This window comes from Rutidosis leptorrhynchoides, chromosome 2 (assembly GCF_046630445.1).
Source record: "Rutidosis leptorrhynchoides isolate AG116_Rl617_1_P2 chromosome 2, CSIRO_AGI_Rlap_v1, whole genome shotgun sequence".
In the NCBI taxonomy this organism is placed as follows: Eukaryota; Viridiplantae; Streptophyta; class Magnoliopsida; order Asterales; family Asteraceae; genus Rutidosis; species Rutidosis leptorrhynchoides.
In genome coordinates, this window is record NC_092334.1 from 11,269,545 (window position 1) to 11,287,984 (window position 18,440).

Genomic DNA, 18,440 nt, shown 5'->3' on the forward strand with positions numbered 1-18,440 from the left:
AAGCTTGCATACTTTATTAGGATGCTTAGGATTCATAAACCCTTCCGGCTGAACCATATATATGTCCTCGCTTAGGTCTCCATTTAGGAAAGCGGTTTTGATATCCATTAGCCATATTTTATTATCATGAAAGGTAACCACGGCAATAAGTATCCAAATTGTTTTAAGGCTCGCGACTGGTGAAAAACTTTCATCATAACCTTTTGTCACCAATCGAGCTTTAAAAGTGTTTACATTACCGTCCATATCAGTCTTCCTTTGAAGACCTATTTTTACCTCATTATCTTACAATTGGGTAGAAGATCAATCAAGTCTCATACTTGATTATCCTTCATGGACTGCATATCTGTATTCATAGAATCTAGTCATTTTTAGATTCAGGATCTGATACAGCCTCACGCAGCTAGAGGGTTCATCATAATCCCTTAGTTGAGGTTAATCTGAATTAATCGGATAATTAAACCTCATAAGCCGATGAGTTCTACTAGATCTATAAAGTGCAGGTGTAACACGTTCTGGCTCACCAACAGTGCACTCAGTTTCAACGTGTGGATTGCTAGTGCTTACTGAAGGTATGTTACTTTAAAGTACTTGAATTTCTTCAAGATCTACTTTACTCCCACTGACTTCTTGTAAGAGAAGATCTCTTTCCAGGAATTCAGCAGACCGAGCAGAAAACACGTTGTCTTCAGCTTGGTAGTAAAAGTAGTAACCCATTGTTTCCTTTATGTATCGTACAAAGTAACATTAGATAGTTCTGGGTTCTAATTTGTTTGAAGTGTCATGCTTCACGTACGCTTTACAACCCCAGACTTTCAGATAAAACAACTTGGGATTCTTCCCATGCCATAACTCATATGGTGTCTTTTCTACCTTCATTGTTGGAATCACATTGAGTATGCCTGCAGCAGACTCTCATGCATATCCCTAAAAGACGGTAGTAGAGAAATCAGACTCATCATAAATCAAACTATATCAAGTAAAGTTCGATTCCTCTTACTCAGACACCATCGTGTTGTGGTGTGTAAGGTAGAGTGAACTATGAGACAATCCCACAATTCTTTAGGTGGTCCAAAAAACTCTTGACTCATAAACTTACTTACTCCATCGGAGCGAAGTGCTTTAATGGTCTTTCCAAGCTGAATATCTACTTCATTTTGGAATACTTTTGAATGTTAAAATAGCTTTATGTTTATGTTTCAACAAGTGAACATAATCATAGCTACTGTACTCATCAGTAAATGTAATGAAGTAAAATTAACTAAATCTATACATTGTTCTTAAAGGGCTACATACAACAGTATGTATTAGTCCTAAAAGATCTTTAGCTCTTTTACCTAAATCGGAGAAAGAAGCATTTGTCATCTTTTCACATAAACATGACTCGCATACATCAAATGACTCAGAGTCAATTGATTCCAAAAGTCTATTAGATTGGAGTTTTGAAACGCATTGTTTGTTTATATGACCAATATGACAATGTCATAGATAGGTCTTATTCAAGTCTTGCTTGAAGACTTTGGCGATATAGGTATACACAAAATTCTCATTTGAAATTATACTATGCATATCAATTTCAAAAATATCATCACGTGGATAGGTATTAAGATAAATATATTATCCTTAGAAAATGAAATACCTAAGTGTGTAAATGCAAGTTCAAAACTAACATCTTTCAAACTATGTCGCTCGCAGTATTGAGAGCATAATGCTATTGTTCCAACAAAACAATAAGACCACTTAGAGAAGTAAGTTCAGAGGTACCAATAGATTTAACAAAAGCTTGATCCCCTTTGCCTACTTGCAAATCTAGTGTGTCTTTCTTCAGTCTATTACTTCTTCTCATTCCCTTCATATTGTTACAGGTGTGAAGGCCACAACCAGTTAACACAGATCTAAGAATCACTAGAAGAAGTATATAACTATATATGGAATATACCTGATTTGCTAGTCTCACCAGCGTTGCCTTTTCTCAGCTCAGATTGGAAGATAGGACACTTTCCTTCTCCAATTGCCAACCTTTCCACAATGGAAACATTCGGCGTCTTTTGTTGGGCTTTCCTTCTTGGAAGGTGGAATATTTTTTCTAGCAAATGATTTGTCATTTTCCTTCCACAAAGTATTCGGCTTATTCTTTTTCACCCTTCAATCCTATTTCTTCCTGATCATCGAACAACATTCGATAATCTTTTTGCTGAGCAGCAGCAACTGCCACAACAGGAAGAAAGGATATGGGTTCTAAACTTTATTCAACTTTCAATTATGCTTGAGAACAATTCTCAGGTTGCAGTGCCAGTCTAGGAAGTTTGAACATTGAGTTTATCCTTCTCCAACAAAGAAGGAAGTGTGTTTTGGTTTACGTTTTGATTATTTGACATCTACAACAGATATAAGATTCAATTTAGTATTTTCGATATTGAGCTTTAATAAATTAACTACCCAAGTTTTTTTATAATATTTTTCAAAAATAATTAATTTACGAAAGCCTAAGATCCACATTGAGGTTCTATAGCCACATCTGCTGATCAGCTAGCAGTTATAGAGTCTATTGGTAGGTAGCGGGTACCAATTGCATTACAAGTACAACTCTTAGATCTTTATGGGACCTAGAGATATATGTAGTCCAACAAACCACTATTATCTAATGGTATGTTTGTCCCATCATTGCCTCGAACTCAGGTCTCACCGTGAATACGATTAAGTCGTCCAATTTGGAAACAGTGAAAATTCACGCTAGTCTCATTAGATCGAAAAATCCACCTCGTGATTATAATTCAGCCTAGTCTCACTAGATCATAAAAATAACGAGGAGTGTTTGCAAGCTTATTGGATGGCATGACTTAAATTTGACGGGTATTTTGGAAAAAGTTTGTATCAACGAATAATGCATGCACACAAGATTCGCTACACTATTAGTTAATTTTTTTTTCCAATTGTATATGTCGATTATGTTTGTGATCTAATTTGTTATTTAATTTATAGGATATAAAAATAACAAATACACAAACGTGTATCGTTTTAAAACAGTTTTAAAAGATGTCGTCCATATATATTATTTGACCTTCAAAATCATTTAACATTAAACTCGTTAGAGTTTAACTTATTTTAAAATCATCAATTTTAATCTTTGAAACTCGTTTAGAGTTTTATTTAATGTTTCCATAAAAAACATATGTAATTTAAGTCTCAAAATTATTTAACTTTAAACTCGCTAGAGTTTAACTTTTTTTAAAATCATCAATTTTAATATTTGAAACTCGTTACCGGTTTTATTTAATGTTTTCATCAAAAACATTTAGCATATATTATAATCAACATTTAAATATAAATGCGTAAAATAAAACACAATCATGCATCACACACACATAGCCTAGCCCAAAAATCCTATGCTTGATCCAATGAGCCGACATGAGATCAAGAGGTCAAACTAAGGGTAATATCGTAGCACCCACTTAATTCAAGAATCAAGTGAAACCTGACAAACGCCATCATTGTCAACTTGACCTGTTCGCCATCTTCTAAGTCAAAATCCACGTTGCATTTTTATCTTTAATCTTTATCTTATTACATTTATTTAAAATTGAAAAGTACAACTAATCTAATACTTTTACAGTTTAGAATAAACTTAAATACAATACTATAAAAATATAAAATAAATATAATACAACTTTGACTTCAAAATGGCCTTTCTAATAAAATAAATAATCAACATGACATAATATTGCCGTAATCAACAATCACAACAATCACATATAATGAAACACATAGGTCGGGGCATTACGGGCTATGTATGCAATCACAATTTTAATAACTACATTATTAAAACCTATATATGGCTTGTCCATGGTTATAATGCATGTGTATAACCATGGAATATAACAACCAACAATTATAATAAATATTCAAGCCATAATAATTAAATCTACAATTTAAAATAATGATATTCTTTCAATCATATTTGTGCGTCATAAGGTTAAGTCTAAATAAACCGTGTTGACTTTAAAAACCAAAAAGGTTTCGACTTTTACCAATTAACCACAAAGCTAAATCTAAAGAAAATCACGCGATAATTAAGATGGTGTAAAAACGGCTCTGATATCACTGTTGGAAAATCGTGTGTACTTTTACCAATTCAGATTAACGCAGCGGGTAGTTAAAATAATAATCTTTTAATATTTTATAAAATATTTACAAGATTAAATATTCATATATTTAATGAAACATGCACACGATTAATTTATCCCAATGAGATCTAGTTACACCACTAATAATTGTCAAAATATGTAATTCACAAAGTGAGTAAACGATATACCTTTCTTGAAGAAACTGATTGAAGGTGAGAAACCTACGATCAAAAATATGACCGTCTCTTAGGATAGTCCACACTAAACTTCAAACGACCGTCAATGGATGCTAGTCCAAACCCAAGTAACAAATTAATCAACCCTTGATTAATTGTGTGAAACAATTAAAAAGTAATACTCCTCATACGATTTTACTTTGCATTTTCTTTTACTTTTTGTTATGCTCTCAAAGCTAGTTTTGAGATGGATATAAGATATACGTACTTATGAAACTCTCTCCAACTCTTTGTTGTATGTATGTGTTTTTATCATTGTGATCATCAAATCAATATATAGAAAAAGGTTTGTAATAATAGAGTTGAGTTATAGTGGTTGAGTTTCACATGTCACGGGAGTTCAAAACAAAATAGCTTTTCATTAGTCAATAAAATCATATTTCGTTTGATTTGATTTTAAAAAGTCATATTTCTCAAATACTTTAGGGGTATGCTATGTAACTTATAATTAATAATTTCTATCATGTCGCTTTCATGTGAATAGTAAATTAATTAATTTCGTTTCATTTACTATTTATATGAATAGTAAATGAATTAATTTCAATTTACAATTTTGTTACTTGAGTAATATATATACATCATATATATATTTTTTATTTAACGTCTCGGTGTATATGTGTGTGACCCCGAAGGCTCAAATGAAGTTGACCATATAGTTATATGTTGTACCTTGCACATTAATCCTACATGAATGTGTAAAGCAAATATATAATACCAAAGTATTAAGCATTATAAAAGTTGTAAGGTTAGAAGAAGGTTTATATAGCAATTCAAAAGTGTATGATTACCTTGTAGCTTCAGCCTTCTGTTCCTCATGATTAAAGTGCACATTCCAAGTAGAATGACTAAACCTATAATTAGAGGGATGATAACTATAATCAGTCTTTTCTTGTTTCTTGAGGCCCTCTTATCTTTCTCTGTAATAAATAAGAAAAAGACACTGTTAAACTTATAACTAATTTTTGTGTCTTTTAAATAACGATTGAACTGTACGTACCTAATTCTGAAACAGCCAATTTGATATATATATATATATATATATATATATATATATATATATATATATATATATATATATATATATATATATATATATATATATATATATATATATATATATATATATATATATATATATTGTTGGGTTCTTTATATGTTTCCAAATATGAGGAAACTTATCTCTAGCCCAAGCCCAACAAATTTAGGCCCAAGATGCTTGTTGACTTGGTCAAGTGTCTTAGGCATTATTTAGATTAGGTGTGTGCAGCTGTATTCAATCATCGAGAGAGAAGAGAGCAAAAAAGTCTTCAAAGAAAAAGTGTGTTTTCTCAATTTCCGTCTACAAAGACAGCTGGTCAGTAAATTAACGATCTCCGGAGATCTAACCGTTGGATCTTCATCAAATTTGGGCTGTGTCTTCCTGACATCAGTGCCAAGGTTTTCAACCGTTGAATTCATCAAAAGGGGCATGTAGCTCGTGTTCTCACTGCTGGAACAGAGGGCAGTTTATTGGGTGAATCATTCCTCTTTTGTCTTTAATTATTTCATATACTTGTTGATTGTTGTAGTTCAAGAGTATGATGATGTTATATACCTCTAGTTGATCTAGAGAAGGATTGTTGTATTGCTCTCTTGTTGATGATAGGGAAATTTAAGTGGCTTACGAGTCCCGTGGTTTTTACTCTCGATTTTGAGGGGTTTTTCATGTAAAAAGTCTCGTGTGTATTGTGTGTGCTTGATTATTGCTTAGCTACTGATTTGGTATTGTTTAGCTACTGATTTGGGTTGGATTTGGTATAGCTTGTTTGTTAGCAACCTCACGGGTTCATACGGGTCGGGAAAGTATTGGTCAACCGGGTTTGTTTCCGCTTTGTAGATTGTCCGTTGTGATTATTTTCCCATCAAATTGGTATCAAGAGCTAGTTATTTGATTTGACTTGTGTGAAAGATGGAAGCTAATACAAGTAAAATGATTAGTTTAAATGATTCAAATTATCATGTTTGGAAAGGCAAGATAGAGGATCTTCTTTATGTGAAAGATTATTATTTGCCTGTTTTTACTGAGGATAAACCTGAGGAAAAATCTGATGCTCAATGGAAAATTTTGCATAGACAAGTATGTGGGTATATTCGGCAGTGGGTTGATGATAATGTTGTGAATCATATTACTGGGGAGACTGATGCTAAAGCCTTATGGAAAAAGCTTGAGCAGTTATATGAGCGAAAGACTGGGAATAACAAGTTTTTCTTAATTAAGCAGATGATGGCTTTGAAGTATCATGATGGCACTCCCATTACAGATCACCTAAATGCATATCAGGGTATTATAAATCAGCTTGCAGGTATGGGTATCAAGTTTGAGGATGAGATTCAGGGTCTCTGGTTACTTGGTACATTACCGGACTCTTGGGAGACTTTTAGGACATCTTTGTCCAACTCTGCACCGAATGGTACTATCACCATGGAATTGACTAAGGGTAGTATTTTGAATGAAGAGATGAGAAGAAAGTCACAAGGTTCCTCTTCACAGTCAGATATCTTGGTCACAGAAACGCGGGGGAGAAGTCATAGTAGAGGTCAGGGTAAAAGAGGCAATCATCGTAGCAGCTCACGCAAAGGTAAATTTGCTAATGTTGAGTGTTATAATTGTCATAAAAAGGGGCACACAAAGTGGTATTGTCCAAAGTTGAAGAATGAGAAGAAAAAGGCATATGACAAGAATAAACAAAAGAAAAGTGATGGTGGTGATGATGATAAGGTTGAAGTTAACGCTATCACAGATGAGTTCTTTGTTTGTATTGATTATGATATGATCAATCTTACTCATGATGACACGAGTTGGATTGTTGATAGTGGTGCTACATGTCATGTTGCAATTTATAGAGATCACTTCTCATCTTACACTCCAGGTGACTATAGATTTGCTAGGATGGGTAATGCCGGGTTATCAAAGATCGTTGGTATAAGAGAAGTTTGTTTGAAATTTGACACGGGAATGGAGTTAGTTTTGCATAATGTAAAACATGTTCCGGATATGAGACTTAATGTTATTTCAACAGGCATTCTTGATGATGATGGTTATTATAACGGTTTTGGTAATGGTATTTGGAAACTAACTCTTGGTTCTATGATAGTGGGGAGAGGCAAGAAAGACTCAAGATTATACATCACGCGTCCGAAGATCATCCAGAACATTGTTAACGCAGTGGACAATGTTGATTCTACTGAGTTGTGGCATAAAAGACTTGGCCACATGAGTGAAAAGGGGATGTCTATCTTGTTTAAGAAGAATGTGTTGTCGGGTGTTAGTGATATTAATTTGAGTAAGTGTTCTCACTGTTTGGCAGGTAAACAGACCAGAGTTGCGTTTAAGAGTCATTCTCCTTTTCGAATGGAGAACATACTTGATCTAGTGCATTCGGATGTTTGTGGGCCTATGAAGACTAGGACACTTGGTGGATGTTTCTACTTTGTTACATTCATCGATGATCATTCCAGGAAGGTGTGGGTTTATACCTTAAAGTCAAAGGATCAAGTATATGAGAAGTTTAAGGAATTTCATGCACTAGTTGAAAGGCAAACGGGGAAGAAACTCAAGTGTATTCGGACTGATAATAGCGGTGAATACATTGGCAAATTTGATGCTTATTGTAAGGAGAATGGTATTCGGCATCAAAAGACTCCACCAAAGACACCTCAGTTGAATGGCTTAGCAGAGAGGATGAACAGAACTGAAAAGACCCGTCCTTATCCATCCGGACGATATCTTCAACATTTGGTCCCATTGCGATGGTCGACTCCAAGTAATGTCCTTAAATTGAGCAAATGCACAGCGGAAGACTTAATTCGTACCTGAGAATAACATGTTTTAAAATGTCAACATAAAGTTGGTGAGATATATAGGTTTGTTGCTAGCAGCGTTATAACTATGGACCACAAGATTTCATATGTAAACATTTTAATAAAAATATTCTAAGTGGTTGAGCACTTGGTAACCATACTTAACATTTAATCACGTCGCATATTCCCTTTATTATGAAATCTTACTACACCGTACCAAGTGTAGTCACAAAACGAAGTACTGTGCAACCGTTGAATACTGGTCGTCCAGTCCGGTTGGGGTTGTCAGGCCCGATAGATCTATCAACAGGATTCGCGTTTACAATACCGCTGTAAATAATAGTTACCAAGCTACAGGGAAGTATGCCAGTGGTACAACTCAACGTAGAATATATTTTTCAGTTACTTGTGTCCATAACGTAAAACATAAAATACATGTATTCTCATCCCGAAATACTTAGAGTTTAAAAGTGGGACTATATACTCACCTAATGTATTTTGTAGTAAAAATACATATAACATCATTTAACATGTGCAAGGTTGGCCTCGGATTCACGAACCTATATCATTGGTATATTTATTAATACACATTATTGTAGTCAAATAAGCTTATATATAGTTAATTTATTAATTATATCATTTTTATTTTATTAGTATATATATATATATATATATATATATATATATATATATATATATCAGTTAATTGTTAAAAATATTAATTATAATAATACTAAAGTCATATTAATATTAGTGAAAATAATAATAATTATAGTAATTAATATTACGGAAAGAAAATAATAATAATGTTAATAATAACTATGTCAATGATAATAATAGTGATATTAATAATAATACTTGTAAAATATTAATTTTACTGTTAATGATAATTATGATAATGATTTTAATATCTATATAATACTAATACTTTAGAATAATAAAAATAATAATAATATTAGTAATGACAATGTTAATAATAATAATAATAATAATAATAATAATAATAATAATAAAGTTGAGTAAACTACCTTCAAGTCTTTTAATAAAAAGAATGCTTTAGACCAGAATCGAACCATAGACCTCTTGTTTAATGAACTCCCATCCAAACCATTCAACTATCCTTGTTTTTGTGACTTAAACCTAGTTTAATTTATTATAACCCGTTTTCAGTATCCAATAAATCAAGATCCAGCCCAACTACAAAAACAAGTTATAACTCGGCCTAACACAACAGTCCGTTAACAACTCGTCTGGCCCAACATACATTAAATGGCCTAACAGCAACTCGGCCCATCGTAAAACTAAATCATAAATGGTCCAACAGATTTCGGTTCTTTTCCCAAAAATAATGCCACAGTGGAGATTCGAACTCATATCCCCTCGTTACATACAATCACACCAAACCGTCTACTCTGATTTGCTTTTTCTGATTCAAGACCTACTTAAATATATATATTCGATATTACACAGTATCTATTGTTTCTTCCAAAAATACACGTTGTAATTTAACTTGAATAAAAGATTAGTGGGGTGTGGGGTTATTCTGTAACGCATCATCATCATTAATAATCATCATCATTGACTCGTTTCTTCTTCATCATCTTATGGTTTCCGTTCATCATTTCTCTCGTAGGGGTGGGTATTGGATTACGGAAAAAAAAACATAGTAACAGTAGAAACGAGATGAAAAATATAAATAGAAGGTGGTGGCGGTTGTTGGGGTGGTCGATGATGGACGTATACAGAAGCAACGAATGGGGTTTTTAACATCAACATATTAAAGGTTTTGTGGTGGTTTATGGTTAATCGGTGGTTTATGGTGTTCGAAAATAAAAGTGGTGGATTTCAAGGTGGTTGTACATGTTAAGGGTGGTTGTTTATGATGGTGGTGAAAAGTGTTGGAGGTTCGGTGATGTATAAAGGTGGTGATGCTCGATGGTTGTAAAGTGGTGTAGTGGTGATATGTTTTGTTCGAACAGTAGGAAACCCAAGTCGGTTTCGTTGGAATGTTAAAAAGAAGAATAAACAGGGATACGCGAGTTATATGGTTCCCTTTTCTGTTTAAATTTAATTACATAAAAACTGTTAGATGAAAGTGTGAATTGTGAAGTTGATTGATCACTGGTAACAGCTGGAATACATCGAGCTTTATAACAAAATGAATCAATAGCTTTATTCCATTAGTAAAAAAAAAACAATAAGAAAAAGATAAAGAAATCGATATCAATTTGTATTTGGAATCTATGGATGTCGATACATTTATCAGATAGGGGACAAATTTAACAGTTTGAAAGGGATTTGGAAAAATAAAAAAAAAACGTATTTCATATTATACATTAATTACATTTATATTTGTATTTTAAATATTTAGAAAGAAACATAATAATATTTATTATACAAATATTAGTATGTATTATTAATGAAACAAATAATAATAATAATAAAAGAAATAACAATGATAACAATATCAGTAATATTAATAATAGTAATAATAATAATAATAATAATAATAATCTTTTTGTCAATAACAATAATTCTATCTCATAATTTTACAAATAACATAATATTATAGCAAAAATGATTTATTATAACCATAATACTACTAATATCAATATAATGACTAATCTAATATCATTTAGTATTAATTATATATTATATATTAACATATACATATTTATATACATTAACATTACATAATTAATTTAATTGTTGTTTTTCATCAAAATATTATATATTCTTATATTTATAGTTATATTTATTTACAAATAATTGTTCGTGAATCGTCGGGATTAATCAAGAGGGTAACTAATCATCCATATATAGATTTCAGACTTTCTAGACTCAACATTAGGGTTTTTGCTTATCGTGTCGGAATTATATAAAGCTTAAGGTTTAAATTTGGTTGGAAATTTCCGGGTCGTTACAGTACCCACCCGTTAAAGAAATTTCGTCCCCGAAATTTGATAGAGGTTGTCATAAATAACAATAGGAATGTTTTCATGACGAATATGAGGTAATAATAGAGTTTTATCATTATTGGAAAATATAGATAAAACGATTCGATCATATGAAGCGCACGAGTTAAGCTATCACAAAAAAATGAAATGAGTAATATGGTATCGTTTTAACTGATGACGTGTTTATGATTGATTTCCGGAATTCACGAGATTTAAAAAAAAAAAATCTTTCGTGATAAGATTTGGTTCTTCGGCGATTTAGAAAACAGGATCTCCTTTGATTTAATGCGGCAAATCTGTTGTGATTTCTTTGTCGGATATTTCACTTATAAATCCACTCCTTCATCTTCCTTATTTTCCACAACTCACATTTTCTACCCTCTCTCCTTAATTCCTACTTTAAAACATTCATCAATATGCTTCATCCAATTCTAATTCTTGATATACTCCTAATTTTCACATCTTTCATCCTTCTCTTTCATCTTCCACCGGAGGATTTTATTTACTTCTACTATACTCTTGTGTTTATAGTGTTTCTATTTCTCCCGTGTCTCTATATTGCTGTCTATATCGATATACACGGTTTGAAATTTTGGGATTATTATTGAGCTTTATATTCTTCATTATTTTTCGGAGCTTCATGCTTTTATTTCCTTCTTCCGACTTCGAGTCAAGCGAGTAATGGTTCGGAATTCGTAGATATGAAGTTTGGAATGAACATAGCTAATGCTCTTAGAAAGATATGATAGTGGCACGATTTTGATTTGTCAAATTACTAGAATATCCTAAAAAACCGAATCATGTAGAGAATATTTTCTTGATATGTTTAGAGATTAGATAGAATGTAAGAGTCGTGTAACATGGCACATGACGATGGTACTATGAATCATCACATTCCATTAAAAACTCAACATGACTTACTGTAATATAATGACGTTGATCAAGTGTCATTATATTATATTAATTCATGCATCAGTTCCCAACACTACTTCAAAACATTCATATTATAAACTTGAAGGTTTCAGAATCTAGAAACTAACACGGTTTCTTTTATGTTGTAACGCAGATGTTACAGAAGGATAAATGATCTCAGATAAGAATGCTTATGAAAATATCTTCAGAAATATTGAAGATATTTATAATGAAAGGCACAATGGTATCTTAGATTTTCTATCATTGATGGATGATGAGGAAGATTTGTCTGTGAAGGTTTAGAATGAGAATTAAGGTGTTTGCCGACGATCTTAGCGGACACTGAATCATTTGGATCCTTTGAAGTCAGGTTTAGTTTTCATAATTTGTCCACAGTCTCCTTCATACTTTGCTCAATCCATTTTCCAGTTCCAACCCTTCTCTTTTTCTGAACTTTACCGAACACACTGTACTTTATCATCAAACTTTTGACTGTTAAAGTAGTTTACAGTTTTTGCTGCTTCATCAGCATTCCAAGAACAAGTTCGTAATTCTGGGTGTTTTTCAGAAACTTCACATTCGGAATATAAAATTCTTAGGGGTAAACGTTATAGGTATGACGGGAGAAGTTTTGCTAGATTTTCAAAATACTGATTGCGGACTCCACCAAAAGGGATAACGAACTGCTGGTACATTTGCTGATGATGTCGTGGAATATAAAAGGTTCCCCGGTAATGATGGCGAAAGGACAACGCATATATGTCGAGGTTATATTAAGACTAGTCTTGTTGAGAAATCGAGGTTAACTTGCTGGAGCTGTGACAAAATTAACTACTTTGAAGAAGAATCGTAAGGTTGTTTTTGCTAATAAATGATAAAGGATTCAACACGGGTACGTATGAAACTATGAATTTTGGTTCGAGAGTTTTTCAGGTGCATAAATCTTTTCTTCCGTAGATGAAGTGCGGTTGGTTCAATTTCTCGATTTAGGTATTTTCAAGAATCCTGATAGGTTTGTACTCGGATTGTAAACGTTGAGATACAAATGAGGTTTAAGATAGAATCAAGTGGCAAACTTGAAGATTAGTTTAGTTTCATATGTTATAATCAATATTTTAATTCATTTTACTTGTCTATAGTTAGCAGTCTATCAGTCCGATTGTCCAATGGTCCAATAGTTCAACAGTTCAATATATTCATATATAATTTAATATATATAATTAATACGTATCGTGACCCGTGTACCGGTCTCAGTGTCGATCACAACTCAAAGTATATATATATTTTGGAATCAACCTCAACCCTGTATAGCCAACTCCAACATTCACATATAGAGTGTCTATGGTTGTTCCGAAATATATATATAGATGGGTCGATATGATAGGTCGAAACCTTGTGTACGTGTCCCGTTATTTAAAGTGCGTAAAATAAATAACAGAACTTAAATGACAATAAATTAAATTGCGATAAAATGTAATACGGAATTAATAGTTAGCTGGGAACAGTTAACTAGGAACAGTTAGCGTGGATTCCTAACAGAATTTCTCATAATTAATTTGTTTGTTTCTAGCACTTTTTATTTTGTCCAATGTTTTCTTCATTATGCCACTTGTTGGATTCTGATAGATAAAAATCCAAATATGAAATTTGAATAAAAATGGTTATTCGGTGGTGAACAGATACGAATATCGGTAGTTGTAAGCAAGATAGCAAATGATCGTTGAATCAGATTCGAAAAATGTACAATGTAACTTATTAATGTAAATTCTAAATGTTCCTCGGGTACTACCCACCCGTTAAAATATTTTCATCATTAACAGTTTGTACGAAAGAATTTTTAATTACAATCTTTATGAAAATATACTTGCATATATATTTTCTTCGGATGTAATCATAGATTTAATGGGTCAATAAGATATTATACTCATTTGATTTATTGTTGGCACTTGATTATATGACCTCTAGAACATTAGAGACTACATAATTGCCATGTCGAACGAAAATAAATGAGATAGAACGATAAGTAAAGCGAAGATAATCGATATAAAATGATATGTAAAACGAAGATCATACTCGAAGTACAGATAGTGATATTGAGGTGAGTGATGTTGATATCCGAGGTACAAATTATGATGTTGAGGTTTACGACGCGGTTGTGGTTGAGGGTAATATGGGTACTGTCGGTGTTGATGATGGTGGTATAGATTATGCTGCTGGTGCTGCTGCTGGTGTTTGTAACCTTCGCACCGTATTTTCTAAAGCCACTACCCGAGCGCGAAGCTCGTTGACTTCTTCTATTATACCGGGATGATTGACGGTTGGAACGAGCGAATGAACAAGATTCGAAATATGGGATAGTATGTAATCATGACGAGATACTCTAGAAATGAGCGAGAAAATGGTGTTTCGAATAGGTTCACCGGTAAGTGCTTCAGGTTCATCGTTAAGAGGACAATTTGGTGGATGGAATGGATCACCTTCTTCTTGCCTCCAGAGATTTAGTATATTACGAACCCATCCCCAATTCATCCAAAATAGATGATGGGAAATTGGTTGATCCATTCCGGTGACGCTGTTCTCGGAGCTCGAATGGAAATCCATATCGGCGTAGCTATCGAAGTCGGAGGAATTCGAACTGGATGAAGAATCCATCTTGTATAGTCGGAGAAGTGAATTTTTGGTTTGGAATAGATTATAGGAGTTGGGTTTGGTACTCTTCAATACATAATTTACATATGTATATATAATATCAAAATCCCATGAATTACGGAGAATCTTTGAAATACGTCAGGCAATGTCTATAGTAACAGATACGCTAAGATATGAATTTTGTCTATACACTATCGATGCACTAAATGCAGTAAGACGTGTCTAGACTTAAGAATGATAAGCAGGCAGTTCCCTAAGGATGATAAGCAGATGATTTCCGACTAGGATTGATAAGCAAAACTTTTGACAGGCAGACACGGTCAAAGTCCAGACTCACTTAATGTATCCTAACAACTACTAGTTAGACACACTAATGCAAGGCCTGGTTCGCTAAGACCAACGCTCTGATACCAACTGAAAAGACCCGTCCTTATCCATCCGGACGATATCTTCAACATTTGGTCCCATTGCGATGGTCGACTCCAAGTAATGTCCTTAAATTGAGCAAATGCACAGCGGAAGACTTAATTCGTACCTGAGAATAACATGTTTTAAAATGTCAACATAAAGTTGGTGAGATATATAGGTTTGTTGCTAGCAGCGTTATAACTATGGACCACAAGATTTCATATGTAAACATTTTAATAAAAATATTCTAAGTGGTTGAGCACTTGGTAACCATACTTAACATTTAATCACGTCGCATATTCCCTTTATTATGAAATCTTACTACACCGTACCAAGTGTAGTCACAAAACGAAGTACTGTGCAACCGTTGAATACTGGTCGTCCAGTCCGGTTGGGGTTGTCAGGCCCGATAGATCTATCAACAGGATTCGCGTTTACAATACCGCTGTAAATAATAGTTACCAAGCTACAGGGAAGTATGCCAGTGGTACAACTCAACGTAGAATATATTTTTCAGTTACTTGTGTCCATAACGTAAAACATAAAATACATGTATTCTCATCCCGAAATACTTAGAGTTTAAAAGTGGGACTATATACTCACCTAATGTATTTTGTAGTAAAAATACATATAACATCATTTAACATGTGCAAGGTTGGCCTCGGATTCACGAACCTATATCATTGGTATATTTATTAATACACATTATTGTAGTCAAATAAGCTTATATATAGTTAATTTATTAATTATATCATTTTTATTTTATTAGTATATATATATATATATATATATATATATATATATCAGTTAATTGTTAAAAATATTAATTATAATAATACTAAAGTCATATTAATATTAGTGAAAATAATAATAATTATAGTAATTAATATTACGGAAAGAAAATAATAATAATGTTAATAATAACTATGTCAATGATAATAATAGTGATATTAATAATAATACTTGTAAAATATTAATTTTACTGTTAATGATAATTATGATAATGATTTTAATATCTATATAATACTAATACTTTAGAATAATAAAAATAATAATAATATTAGTAATGACAATGTTAATAATAATAATAATAATAATAATAATAATAATAATAATAAAGTTGAGTAAACTACCTTCAAGTCTTTTAATAAAAAGAATGCTTTAGACCAGAATCGAACCATAGACCTCTTGTTTAATGAACTCCCATCCAAACCATTCAACTATCCTTGTTTTTGTGACTTAAACCTAGTTTAATTTATTATAACCCGTTTTCAGTATCCAATAAATCAAGATCCAGCCCAACTACAAAAACAAGTTATAACTCGGCCTAACACAACAGTCCGTTAACAACTCGTCTGGCCCAACATACATTAAATGGCCTAACAGCAACTCGGCCCATCGTAAAACTAAATCATAAATGGTCCAACAGATTTCGGTTCTTTTCCCAAAAATAATGCCACAGTGGAGATTCGAACTCATATCCCCTCGTTACATACAATCACACCAAACCGTCTACTCTGATTTGCTTTTTCTGATTCAAGACCTACTTAAATATATATATTCGATATTACACAGTATCTATTGTTTCTTCCAAAAATACACGTTGTAATTTAACTTGAATAAAAGATTAGTGGGGTGTGGGGTTATTCTGTAACGCATCATCATCATTAATAATCATCATCATTGACTCGTTTCTTCTTCATCATCTTATGGTTTCCGTTCATCATTTCTCTCGTAGGGGTGGGTATTGGATTACGAAAAAAAAAACATAGTAACAGTAGAAACGAGATGAAAAATATAAATAGAAGGTGGTGGCGGTTGTTGGGGTGGTCGATGATGGACGTATACAGAAGCAACGAATGGGGTTTTTAACATCAACATATTAAAGGTTTTGTGGTGGTTTATGGTTAATCGGTGGTTTATGGTGTTCAAAAATAAAAGTGGTGGATTTCAAGGTGGTTGTACATGTTAAGGGTGGTTGTTTATGATGGTGGTGAAAAGTGTTGGAGGTTCGGTGATGTATAAAGGTGGTGATGCTCGATGGTTGTAAAGTGGTGTAGTGGTGATATGTTTTGTTCGAACAGTAGGAAACCCAAGTCGGTTTCGTTGGAATGTTAAAAAGAAGAATAAACAGGGATACGCGAGTTATATGGTTCCCTTTTCTGTTTAAATTTAATTACATAAAAACTGTTAGATGAAAGTGTGAATTGTGAAGTTGATTGATCACTGGTAACAGCTGGAATACATCGAGCTTTATAACAAAATGAATCAATAGCTTTATTCCATTAGTAAAAAAAAAACAATAAGAAAAAGATAAAGAAATCGATATCAATTTGTATTTGGAATCTATGGATGTCGATACATTTATCAGATAGGGGACAAATTTAACAGTTTGAAAGGGATTTGGAAAAATAAAAAAAAAACGTATTTCATATTATACATTAATTACATTTATATTTGTATTTTAAATATTTAGAAAGAAACATAATAATATTTATTATACAAATATTAGTATGTATTATTAATGAAACAAATAATAATAATAATAAAAGAAATAACAATGATAACAATATCAGTAATATTAATAATAGTAATAATAATAATAATAATAATAATAATCTTTTTGTCAATAACAATAATTCTATCTCATAATTTTACAAATAACATAATATTATAGCAAAAATGATTTATTATAACCATAATACTACTAATATCAATATAATGACTAATCTAATATCATTTAGTATTAATTATATATTATATATTAACATATACATATTTATATACATTAACATTACATAATTAATTTAATTGTTGTTTTTCATCAAAATATTATATATTCTTATATTTATAGTTATATTTATTTACAAATAATTGTTCGTGAATCGTCGGGATTAATCAAGAGGGTAACTAATCATCCATATATAGATTTCAGACTTTCTAGACTCAACATTAGGGTTTTTGCTTATCGTGTCGGAATTATATAAAGCTTAAGGTTTAAATTTGGTTGGAAATTTCCGGGTCGTTACAAGAACTTTGGTTGAGAGAGTTAGATGTTTGCTTTCACATGCAGGGTTGTCCGATTCCTTTTGGGGTGAGGCTTTAAATATGGCAGTTCATATTATTAATCTAACCCCTTGTGTTCCTTTGCGTTTTGATGTTCCTAACAGGGTTTGGAGCGACAAAGATGTTTCTTACCGTCATTTACGAGTTTTTGGATGTAAAGCTTTTGTTCATGTTCCCAAAGATGAGAGGTCAAAGCTTGATATGAAGACTAAGCCATGTGTATTCCTCGGCTATGGTGAAGATGATTT

At 32.3% G+C, this 18,440-nt stretch overlaps 1 protein-coding gene across 1 annotated transcript in view; it reads right to left on the reverse strand.

Annotated features, from left to right (window-relative positions):
• The window catches only part of LOC139887596 (G-type lectin S-receptor-like serine/threonine-protein kinase At4g27290), a 134,691-nt gene that overhangs the window by 112,350 nt on the left and 3,901 nt on the right, over positions 1-18,440 (reverse strand). The gene's annotated exons all lie outside the window — the stretch shown is intronic.